This window comes from Glycine soja, chromosome 5 (genome assembly GCF_004193775.1).
Source record: "Glycine soja cultivar W05 chromosome 5, ASM419377v2, whole genome shotgun sequence".
Classification (NCBI taxonomy): Eukaryota; Viridiplantae; Streptophyta; class Magnoliopsida; order Fabales; family Fabaceae; genus Glycine; species Glycine soja.
The window spans coordinates 30,419,637-30,432,521 of NC_041006.1; the positions used below are offsets into that span (position 1 = coordinate 30,419,637).

General features: G+C 37.2%; 1 non-coding gene across 1 annotated transcript; it reads left to right on the forward strand.

The window, feature by feature from the left end:
- The first annotated feature begins 3,392 nt into the window (after positions 1-3,392).
- Positions 3,393-3,499, forward strand: LOC114413841. Its single transcript, XR_003666987.1, has one exon. It is a non-coding gene; the product is annotated as a small nucleolar RNA R71 (small nucleolar RNA).
- The last annotated feature ends 9,386 nt before the right edge of the window (positions 3,500-12,885 follow it).

Sequence of the window (12,885 nt, forward strand, 5' to 3'; positions counted from 1 at the left end):
CAAGAAAATAAGATCGAAATTTTTCAAGAGCAAAAACTATGGCTAGAAGCTCTTTCTCAGTAGTAGTATAATTTGCTTGGGCAGCATCTAAAGTCCTAGAAGCATAATATATCACCCTGGGCAATTTATCAATTTTCTGAGCAAGGACAACCCCCAATGCATAATTTGATGCATCACACATAAGCTCAAAAGGGGCTGTTCAGTCAGGTGCCTGGATGATGGGGGTGGTAGTCAGCGCTCTTTTGAGGCAATCAAAAGCCTCTTTGCATCTGTCATTAAAGTCAAACTCCACCTCCTTTTGCAACAAGTTGGACAATGGAAGGGCTACTTTGCTAAAATCCCTTATAAAGCGCCTGTAGAATCCTGCATGACCAAGAAAAGATCGCACCTCTCGCACACAAGAGGGGTAAGGCAATTGTGAAATAACAGAAATTTTTGCAGGATCTACTTCAATACCCTTATTGGAAATAATGTGGCCTAAAACTATACCTTGCTCAACCATAAAATGACATTTTTCAAAATTTAGAACAAGGTTAGTTTCAATGCATCTATTCAAAACTTTTTCCAAACTATTCAAACAACCATCAAAAGAGGATCCATATACAGTGAAATCATCCATGAACACCTCTATGCAATTTTCTAAAAAATCACTGAAAATACTAATCATGCACCGCTGGAAGGTACCAGGGGCATTGCACAGGCCAAAAGGCATCCTCCTATAGGCAAAAGTGCCGAAGGGGCAGGTGCATGTGGTCTTTTCCTGATCCTCAGGAGCAATAGTAATTTGCATATAACCAGAAAAACCATCAAGGAAACAGTAGTGGGATTTACCTGCCAGGCGTTCAAGCATCTGGTCAATGAATGGCAGGGGAAAATGGTCCTTTTTGGTAACCTGGTTCAGCCTCCTATAATCAATGCAGACTCTCCAACTGTTCTGCACCCGAGTAGGAATTAGCTCCTCCTTCTCGTTTTTTATCACTGTGAGGCCGGTCTTCTTCGGGACTACCTGGATGGGACTCACCCATTGGCTGTCAGAGATAGGATAAATGATTCCAGCTTGCAAAAGCTTGGTTATCTCCTTCTTCACTACATCAAGAATCACCGGGTTGAGTCTTCTCTGTGGTTGTCTTACTGGTTTAGCTCCATCCTCTAAATTTATTCGATGCATACATGTGGATGGGCTAATACCAGGAATGTCCGCCAGGGTCCAGCCTATAGTCTTCTTATGCTTCTTGAGAACTGACAACAACTTCTCCTCTTGCTCATCAGCAAGGGAGGCAGATATAATCACTGGAAAACTCTTGCTATCATCCAAGTAAGCGTATTTTAAATTTGATGGCAGAGGCTTCAATTCTGGTGTGGTCGGCTAGACAGTGGTAGAAGGGGATGGTTTCTCAGCCTTTACCTCATAAAGAAAGTCAGAGGTATGTGTACTTCCTGAAACATGGTTAGTCCTATCTGACTCTATAAAATCAATCTCAAGAGGTAAAACACCAGCACCAGGCATGCAATCAATATCACTCTCAGATTCACTCTCAGCATCAAATTCAGACATATGATCAAGTACAATTTCAGACTCAATGCATGAAGAGTGAGAGGCATGCAGATTAGAATAAAGATCAGTCATGTATTCATCAACAACATGGTCAATTATTTCAGCACGAAATACAGAAAGATCTTCAGATGGGTATTTCATAGCATCCAAAATATTAAAATGAACAGTTATGTCACCAAATTCCATAGACAGTGTGCCTGCATAAACATCTATCTTAGTTCTAGCAGTTTTCATAAAGGGTCTGCCTAGAATGATGGGAACTGATCCTTGAGAAAATCCATCTTCCATATTCAAAATATAAAAATCAACAGGGAAAATCAGTTCACCAACTCTAACTAAGACATCTTCTATGAAACCAACAGGGTAGGCAACACTTCTATTAGCTAAATGAATTACCACATCAATTGACTGCAAGGGGCCTAGAGATAGAGAATTAAAAATAGACAGAGGCATAACACTAACAGAAGCTCCTAAATCTAGCATGACATTGTCAAGCTTACTATTCCCTATGATACAAGGTATGCTGAATGTACCTGGATCTTTGCATTTTTCAGGAATTTGAGGAACAGATTTACCAATCAATGCGGAGACATTTCTGCCCATGCTAATCCGTTCACTTCCTTTAAGCTTCCGCTTATTAGTGCACAGCTCCTTCAAGAATTTGGCATATCTTGGAATTTGCTTTATCGCATCCAACAGAGGTATGTTTACCTCTACTTTTCTAAACGTTTCCAAGATCTCTTTCTCTGCCTCTTCCATTTTTTTGTTGGAAACTGCTCTTGGAGGGAATGGAAGAGGGGGAATGTGTTGCTTCTGCAATTCAGAATTACCTGTGGAAGAAGATTCACCTGCACAGAAATTGTTAGGTAAATTTTTGTCATCACCTTTTTCTGGAATAGAGTGAAGTTTGGCAGGTTCATTTGCAGATGAGGACGGTGCTACGGGTTGAGGTCCTTGACATTGCTTTCCCGACCTCAATGAAATGGCACTGACATTTTTGGGATTTTGGACAGCTTGAGAAGGCAGCTTGTCAGAATTCTGGGATTGTTGTTGATTCAATTGGGTAGCCAATTGTCCCATCTGATTGGTTAAGCTCTGAATGGAGGCTCTGGTCTCTTGCTGAAACTGCATGTTCTGCATAGTCATTTGCCTCACAAGTTCTTCGAGGGAAGGTTGTGGAGGGGCCTCAACTGTTGGCTGTTTCTGGGGTTGTTGTTGTTGTTGGATTGGTGGAGGAATGTATGGTCTGCTTGGGCCAGCAGCATTTTGGAAGGAAGGAGCAGGCTGCTGTTGTTGTTGCTGAGGGCTGGACCATCTGAGGTTAGGGCGATTCCTCCATCCAGGGTTGTATCTGTTGCTGGAGAGGTCATAATTGTTCTGCTGTGGTTGATTTTGCTGCTGAGGTTGAGGAGGTCTATTGTAAATATTTGCAGCATAAGCTTCAGGCTGCTCAATTGCTCCAGGTTGCTGCATGGAAGGGCAAAGGTCTGTATGGTGGTCAGCAGAGGAGCACAAACCACAAACCCTTGCAACAGGTACAGATTTCTGATTCAAGGCCAGCTGGGTTACCAAGTTAACCAATGCATCCAGTTTGCCTTCAAGCTTCTTAGTTTCAGATGATGCAGATGGGTTTGTAGCTACCTCATGCACTCCTCTAATGACTATGGCATCATTTCTGGCGCTAAACTACTGAGAGTTGGAAGCCATCTTCTCAATTAAATTTCTGGCTTCAGCAGGAGTCATGTCTCCAAGGGCTCCACCACTGGCAGCATCTATCATACTTCTCTCCATATTACTGAGTCCTTCATAAAAATATTGGAGAAGAAGCTGTTCTGAAATCTGATGGTGGGGGCAACTGGCACATAGTTTCTTAAATCTCTCCCAGTACTCATACAGGCTCTCTCCACTGAGTTGTCTAATACCTGAGATATCCTTCCTGATGGCTGTGGTCCTGGAAGCAGGGAAAAATTTTTCTAAGAATACTCTCTTAAGGTCATCCCAGCTCGTGATGGACCTTGGAGCAAGGTAATACAGCCAGTCCTTTGCCACTCCCTCTAATGAATGAGGAAAAGCCTTCAGAAATATGTGATCCTCTTGGACATCTGGGGGTTTCATGGTTGAGCAGACAATGTGAAATTCTTTCAAATGTTTGTGCGGGTCTTCACCTGCAAGGCCATGAAACTTTGGAAGCAAATGAATCAGTCCAGTTTTAAGAACATATGGGACATCCTCATCAGGGTATTGGATGCACAAGCTTTCGTAGGTGAAATCAGGTGCAGCCATTTCCCTTAGAGTCCTCTCACGGGATGGAGGTTGTGCCATGTTCTCAGAATGTGCAAAATCAGAATGCTCAGAATCAGAATGCTCAAAATTATAATGTTCAAGATCAGGATGTTCAAAATCACCAATAACAGAATGCATAGATTCACCAGTAATGGAATGCTTAGAATGATCAAAAGGTATAAAATGATGCCTAACTAATCTATGAAATGTCCTATCTATCTCAGGATCAAAGGGTTGTAAGTCAGATGGATTACCTCTAGTCATACACTACATTCAACATGCACACAACTAGTTGCCTTATCATGTAAATAAAGGTGTAGGTTTGAACTACAGCTACCCTCAAATGATATCCAAATGACTTGAAATTTTGTGAGCAACCTTATAAAATGATGAGAAGATAGCACAAAAAATTTCAGACAAAAATTCAAAGTCTAACTATGAAAGCTAAAAATGGTAAGTTAAGAAAAATAAGTGAATAAAACTTGAAAAATAAAAAACTTTTGACAGAATCGCTTTTTTTTGGACGATGGAGACCCCAGCCGGCCTATGGCCTGCTCCCACAGCGTAGGAAATTTTTTTCTACCCCAAATGCATATATAATAATTGCGATTCTGATAACCGGAGCAAAAGTTATGGCCGTTTGAAGTTTTGACAAACACAAAATTTGCTAGTTTTTTGGAACTTTCAAATCTGACCAAACTAAAGGCTCTAGTTATTTTTCCCACAAAATATGGATTAAAAGAAGTTACCACAAAAAAATTCAGCCAAAATTAACAACCCTAGCTACTAAAACAAAAAATCTCAAATAATTCAGCATGGGTGGTCGCTAAAATCCGTCTCTAATTGATTTCTACTACTACTCTGTTTTTGCCGCAAGCACAATCTTCACAGCAAAACACCCAAGACTGAAACAGGGGAAACGCTTAATGGAAAAACTGAAACAGAACACACATTAAACAAAATACCAGGACATTAAACAACACTAACACACATACTAACACAATACTAACAATTTAAACATAAAACACGAAAGGATTAAACACACAACACTAGCTAGCTATTATGAACCTTTGGACACTACTCCTCGGCAACGGCGCCAAATTTGATCGAGGCCGTACCCGAATCAAATAAACATGAAAATGCAGTAACTAGGAAGTGATCCTAGGTCGTTTCCCAACGAGCAGTGACAAACCAAATGTTCATAATATACTTGCAGTAACAGTAACGATTGGGGGGGTTTGTTTGTTTTGTGATTAAAGAGCAGAACAAGTAAACTGGAATACGAAATTACTAATATTAAAAGCGGGTTGTTTCCTTTGATTCAGAAGCCATTCTCTTATCCTGGGTTATGGAGAATTCGTCCCTAACAGTCAACCACTTAATCCAACCCTATTTCAATTTACTAAGCGAAAATCAACTTAGGGTTGTCAGTACGTGATTAGGCACCACATACACCAGTTAGCCCTTCGTCCATTAAGCATGAACGCAAGTTAGGCTCAGAGGCAATTAATCGAACACGAAGCGTGCACTGATTAATATTCACGAATTTGGGATAACTGGTGAAGGGAAAACTGTCAGGGAACCACATTTCAAGCGAAACCTCAAAGAGAGTTGGGCTTCATCCTCAAAAGGAAACAACACCAGAAAATCTAGCCTTCCATGGATTCAAATAGAAAACGCAAATGAAACATGAAGCAGAAACGTAAATGAACAAAAACGTAAATGAACATAAACGTAGATGAAACAGGAACGTAAATGAGAGTAGAAGAAGAAGCAAGAACGAAATTGTAATTAGGAACAGAAAACGTAAAATTGCATTACGTGAACAGTAGCATTAAGTAGAAAAACGAAAACCCTAAAACAAAAGCTCTGAATAATGAATAGCATAACAGAATACCTTGCACGAATCCCAAGGCTGCTATTTAAAAAGAGTCACTCAAAGTCTCTGGGCCCTATTACAATACTCTGGCCCAAAACGAAATAAACACTGAACAACATAAAATAAAATTGCGAAATTTCCTAATTAGAAATTAACTAAGGTAAGCGCTGCTTAATTTGCCCTCTTCAAGTCCATAACCAAAATCCGGATTAAGCCCAATGTTTCATTAATTCCTGAAATTAGATTAAAAACATCAAATTAGCTAAATGAGCCCAAATAATAAAACTGCCTGATTAATTGACAATTAAGACCAATCAGTAATTAAAATGGTGCAAAAAGGGTTTAGAAAATAGAAGAAAATGATGGCACATCAATGAGCAGGACATACCTATGCTACACATGGCAGATGTATTTATGAGATCGACACGAGACACCCGAAATACCATCATTTCTTGCTATTAGATGCATTGGGTACCATGTGCACATGACTTCTTCTTTTTTTATCATTTTCAAGAAAGAAGAGTGTATAACCCCGACATGGTTTGTTTATAGTTATCACCATAGTACCCAACACGCATAACCAAGAATGCTGTAAGCTTTCGTGCTTCATTGTGACTTTGGGGTGATGCAGAGGAAAATGCAAGGCATGAGCAACTATATGATAAGACCATGCATGAGTGAACATAACATGTGAATAATGACAATAGAATGTATGTAATTGTCTGAACAAAAAACATGCTAAATGAATATGTATGGAAATGCAATGACTTATGCAAATGCAGTGCATGAATATGATAAATGATGAATGCGGAAATCATATGTCCATCACGATGCTATGAAGAGACACATGATGTGATCAAGGAAACAAGTTGGGGTGAGTCTACTTCGTGTCCCTAATTCAAGAACCTAATGGAAAAGGTCTAAAATTTCACTATCTAGTGACAACTTCCAAAGGTAGTTTCATGTAACCTCACTAGCCTCTAGAGATATCATCCTCTTGGGTAATAACACTATGATGATAGGGACTACTAATGGCAATGCATCACAAAAAGAGAAAAACTTTAGATGAGGTTTCACTATCATCAAGCAAGTCGAAGATCCAACACGACCATAGATTGACCTCCACTACCTATGGCTCACACAGACCCAGGTACAGGGCCCAATATCTCAAAGGGTGTGCAAAAAGTGTAAGTGTCATGTGTGAATGAAGCAACCTAAGAACTACCCAACCCCACCTACAAAACGACCAAAAAATTCCAAGGCAGATTCTACAAGTATAGCACATGTCGCCTACCCTAGGATTCAATGGCACAATTTACTTCTAACTACTAAAGTGATAAAAAGACACAAAGAAGTAACAATTTAGCAAAGGATATATACAAGCATAAGTGAAACAAAGAATAAAAGAAACGAGATCAAAGCAAAACCATGAAAAGAACGGTAATAGAGTGAAACGACAACGAACGAGAGCTCAACGAAAAGATGAAAGAAAATGGGAAAATAAATAAGGAAAAAGTCACAATAAAATCGCACGCTTGATTAAACAGCTTAACTCTCTAATTTGTTCCCAGTGCAGTTGTCATCTGTCACAACGTGGGCCATGACGGGACAATGATAAAAAAAGATAAAAAGAGGTCTTCCAAAAAGGAAAACTGGAGGAGTCTCCACTAACGCTTATTTAAGGAAAAAGTCGGGAAAACCAAAAGGATAAGAAATGGTCTATGGTTTGAAAAAAAGGATTCGAGAGTTGTTTACGCAAGGGGAAAGTGTTAGCACCCCACGCGCCCGTCATGAAGACGACAACCTTTAATCGAGTGTGCTAAAAATAAAGTAACTTTTTAATTATTTATTTTCCCTTGAGAACATGACTTGTGTTTGTTATATTTTTTTGTTTATTTGGAAAAAGAAAGCAAATTTTTATTTTTTTAGGAAACAAAGGGAATTTTATGGGTTTTTAGTTTTTTAGGTCAACAAGGGGTTTCCTTCGCTTCTAAGTATCCTCAAGTGCAATGAGGAAATCAGACTTACGTAAAAAACAACTTGTGTGTGGGGTTTGTTTTAATTTTTATTTTTTGAAAGATTTGTTTTAATTATATGAAAAAGTCGTTAAGTTTGTGGACCTTGAAACGACGTTGAGTTTTAAGAAAATAGCGAAGAGAATCGCTTCAGGCATTGGACCTTGAAGCAATTTCGAGTAATGTGCAATTTTTATGGAGAAAAATGAGAATTGAGTGATTATTTGTTTATGAAGAAAAAGGAGAACCTCAAATATACTTTGTAAAGTCAAGCAAGTAGGAGACCCAGCATGGAGTGCACGAAATATGAAAAAGGATTTTGGGTTTGCGGTAAACTTTGCGAAGTCAAGCAAGTCGGAGATCCAACATGACATTTACTAAATTTCCCACACGTTTATTAAAACACCGCCAAGTCAGAGACCTAACATGGACTGCACAGAATGTAAACATGTACTAAAGAATACTAACATAAAATTTCAAAATGATTAACGTAGCGTTAAGTAATCAACAGACGAGACACACAAATAAATCGAATGGGAATATAATGTAATATAATAGAAGCGAGGAATACACTAAGTAATTAAGGGTGTGGGATTAAAACATGGGGCAAGTAAATAGGTGACGAAATATTTACAATACACTACGAACTAACTAGACAATGATAAATAAAAAAAGAATAATAGAGCCAAATAAGAAAAAGGGAGTGTAAATAGCAATTTTTATTTCATTTGGGCTCTATTATTAAGGGTGTGGGGTTAAAACATGGGGCTCACTCAATTCTCTCATATCCATTTGGACTCTTGCATGGGATGGAGGCTGATGATCACATGATCACCAATCTGGCTGAGTGAATCAACTCGGTACTCAAGAAAATAAGAAATCTTTCAATAAGTGTGTTGGTCAAATTGACTTATCAAAGGTGTAATAACTTATTCGACGAAAGAAGGAGAGAAGTCACAACAATGATTAGATTTGACCATGTTTATATAGAAATACTAAACAAGCTATGGAAGACGTGCAAAGAAAGGCCAACTCTTACCATTTTCTTGAGTTCGATTGATGTGATACACGGTTCTTAGTGCAAGAGATAATTAACCCAAGAAAGGTGCAGCCAGCTGGAAATTTCATGGTTAAGCTAGATCAAATATGGTGTAATTGTGGTAAATTCCAAAAGGTACACATGTCTTGTTTGCATGTCGTTGTTGTTTATAAGCGTGTTCACCATGAGTATAGGGCTTAAATAGATTGTGTACACATTGGAAAGTGTCTCAAATGTGTATAGTGGATTTTTTGGCAAATTGCACAATGAAGTGTATTGGCCACAGTGTCACGAACCACCAATCTGGCATGACCCAAAAATGTTAAGAAATTCTAAAGGTTGTCCAGTATCCTCTCGTACACACACCAAATGGATATGAGAGAATTGAGTGAGCCAAAAAGATGTTCCATTTGTCGCAATCCAGGTCACTCAAAAAACAAATGCCTTCATTGTGTTGGACACTAAGCCAACAACCTTAAAAACAAATTGTTGTATTGTTTCTAATTTTATTCTAATTCACGTTAACTTAAATCTTTTTTAGTTCAAGTAAATTTTTGGGTTAAATAAAATTTTTATTAACAACAAATTAATTTTTCTTTTTTTAGAAAGACAAAAAAATACAAAGGAATAACTAATAAAAGACATAAAAAAATTACAAAACAAAAACAATTAAAAACAAATTATTGTATTCTTTGTAATTCTATTCTAATTTATGTTAACTTAAACCCTTTTTTAGTTCAAGTAAATTTGTGGGGTAAATACAAATTTTATTAACAAAAAATTAATTTTTCTTTTTTTAGAAAGATAAAAAAATTCAAAGCAATAAATAATAAAAGACATAAAAAAATTAGGGGTGTAAGCGGGTGCGGGTATGCATGACAATTCTCCCCACAACTTGGGGATCCCCGCGGGGACTGCCCCATTCGGGGCCTTGCAGTCGGGGAAAAATTTCCCGCGGGGACGGGGATGGGGATGAAAAACCCCCCACAGCTAATTCGGGGACAGGGACGGGAACTATGCTCCCCGCCCCGCAAGGTCCCCGTATCCCCACGTATATAGAATTTTACTTATATACCCTCATAACTTATAATATTTATAACATAAATATACGGGTTAATATAGTATTTTACTAGTAAAATAAAATTATCATATATATAAGTAATATCTTAGACGTCACAAAGACACAAATATTACCCAAACCCTAAAACGCTGCATCAAACATTCAGACTTCGTTCCTTGACTTCCTTCTTCACCTTTGTTCCTTCTTCACCTTCGTTCCTTCGTCACTTCTTCATTGTTCGTTTCACCGTTTCACAGTGTCTTCACCCTCTTCACTTCTTCATCGTTCCTTCTTCACCGTTCCTTCTTCATTGTTCGTTTCAGCCGTGAACTCGTGGAAGCCTTCGTTGCACCTTTTTCTTCTTCGAGTCGCACCATGCATTTTTGGGTTTCACAACTTCAAATTGTTCTTCCTATATTGTATGTTCTTCCTCTGTTTTATTTATTTGTTTCTGTTATATTTTCAATAATTTGTTTTGTTGCTAGCTTATTGTAATGTTTTGGTTTGGCTGATTCATTGAGTTAAAAATTTGTAATCTAGCAATAAGAGTTAGATTTGTGCATTTACAATTTTACATGACTCATATTTGTAAATTTTGTTACTTGTTTGTTGTACAAAAAATGGGTACGCCTATTGATCCATCCGTTAATAGTATTACTCCATTAGAAACACAACAAGTTGCTAATGATGCACAAAGCAATCCGATGGAAGAAGCAAAAAATTCTCCAAATATAGAAGAAGTTGAAGATGTTGAAAGAAGTCCAAATAAAAGAGGATTAACTTCCGCTGCTTGGACCCACTTCAAAAGAAAGAAAATAGAGGGAAAACGGAAAGCTATATGTAAATATTGTGAAAAGAAACTTGGTGGTGATACAAGATTAGGTACGAAGCATTTGCACGACAACATTAGAACCTGTAAGCTTCGAACAGTGAGGGGTCCAAAGCAATCAATACTAAAAACTCTTCAACAATCATTATCTTCAGTAGGAGATAGAGGCGAATCTATTTTAGTTGGAAACTATACCTTTAATCAAGATGCTACTAGGATGGAATTGACAAAGATGATTGCATTGCATGAATACCCTCTTGCTATGGTTGATCACATTGGGTTTCGAAGGTTTTGTAATGTTGTCCAACCTTTGTTCAAAGTAATATCCCGTAATACATTGAAGCTGGATATACTAAAGTTCTATGAGAGTGAAAGGGCCAAAACTATGAAGTTAATTCAAAAAAATTCAAGTCGCATAGCTATAACAACAGACATGTGGACTGCATCGAATCAAAACAAAGGCTATATAACTATTACCGCCCCTTTCATTGATAACAATTGGAATTTGCAAAGTCGGCTTATGAGGTAAATAATCATTCACTTGAAAGTTTTATGATTTTAATTTTATATAATTGGTAATATGTATATTAAGATGAATAATTATTTTATTTTAGGTTTATGTATGTTCCTGCACCGCATACTGCTGAAGTTCTTGCAGAGATTATAATTGAACATTTTTTTTGAATGGAATCTAGATAGAAAGGTATCTACAATAACTAATGATAATTGTAGTACTAATGATGCAATGATTCCTAAAATTATTAGCAAGTTTGGACATAGTTCATTTATTTTGGGAGAGACTTCCTTCCATATGCGGTGTTGTGCCCATATTTTAAACTTGATTGTGAAGGATGGAATGTCAATTATCCATGATTCCATTGAGAAGATTAGGGATAGTGTTTCCTTTTGGGTTGGAACACCAAAGAGGGAAGAAAAATTTATTGAGGCTTGTGAACAATTGGAAATTCCTTATTCAAAGAAACTTAGGATGGATTGTAGAACTAGATGAAATTCAACTTATTTAATGCTTGTTTCTGTATTGCCATATCTTGAAGTTTTCAAGCATTTGACTCAATGAGAGCCTCAATATAAGTCAATGCCAAGTGATGATGATTGGAAAATGGCAACTGAAATTTATGAGAAGTTGGAAATCTTTTATAAAGTTACTGAGTTATTTTCAGGTACACAATATCCAACTTCAAATGTTTATTTTCCAAAAGCATGTGAAATTCGATTGGCTTTGAATGAATGGATTTTTTCTTCTAATAGCACCATTCAAGGTATGACTGACAGTATGATTCCCAAGTTTGAGAAGTATTGGGGCATGATCAATGGGGTGATGGCAATAAGGGTTATTTTGGACCCTAGGTTGAAAATGAAGTTGCTAAATTATTTTTTCCCTCTCATGTATGGAAGTGAAAGCACAAATCAATTGAATAAGGTGACAAAATTATTAGAAGATTTGGTTTCTGAATATCAATCTAGGGAAAAGAGGAATACTTCTGTTTCCACTTCATCTTCAATAGTGCCTGGTTTGGATAATAATGGTGGAAAGGTTGATTGGAGTTCTAACTTTTTAAAATATGTTAAAGAAACTTCTTCTGGTGATTGTGTTAAATCTGAATTGGATTTATACTTGGAGGAGCCTGTATTGTTTAATCAATCAAATATTAGTAACTTTGACATTTTGGGATATTGGAAAAACATTGGGGTTAAGTATCCTACTTTGCAAAGGATTGTTAAAGAATTTCTAGCTATTCCTATCTCAACGGTTGCTTCAGAGTCTGTATTTAGCATTGGTGGACAGTTTCTGACTCCACATCGTAGCAAATTAAATGAAGACACTGTTGAGGCATTGATGTGCTCTCAAGATTGGTTGCGTAATGAGATTGAAGGTAATAAATTTAATTTTACATGTAAATTTTTCTTCCAAGCAATTAGTTTATTTTAATGATTGTATAATTGTGTCATTAGGTTCCTTAAAATCAAAGATGGAATTTTGCTCAATAGTTGACGATGCAGACACAACAACGCCAACGGTATGAAAATTTTATTATATTAATTCATGACTTTTTTATATTTTCTAAACACATATTTACATGTTTCATTGTGTAGGTTTGATGCTGAAGATGTTTCATTGCACTTGGATGGAAGTATGAAGACTTGATTCAGTATGATGATGTTAATTTGTTGTATGAAGACTTGTAATGTTATGCTAGTTTTGT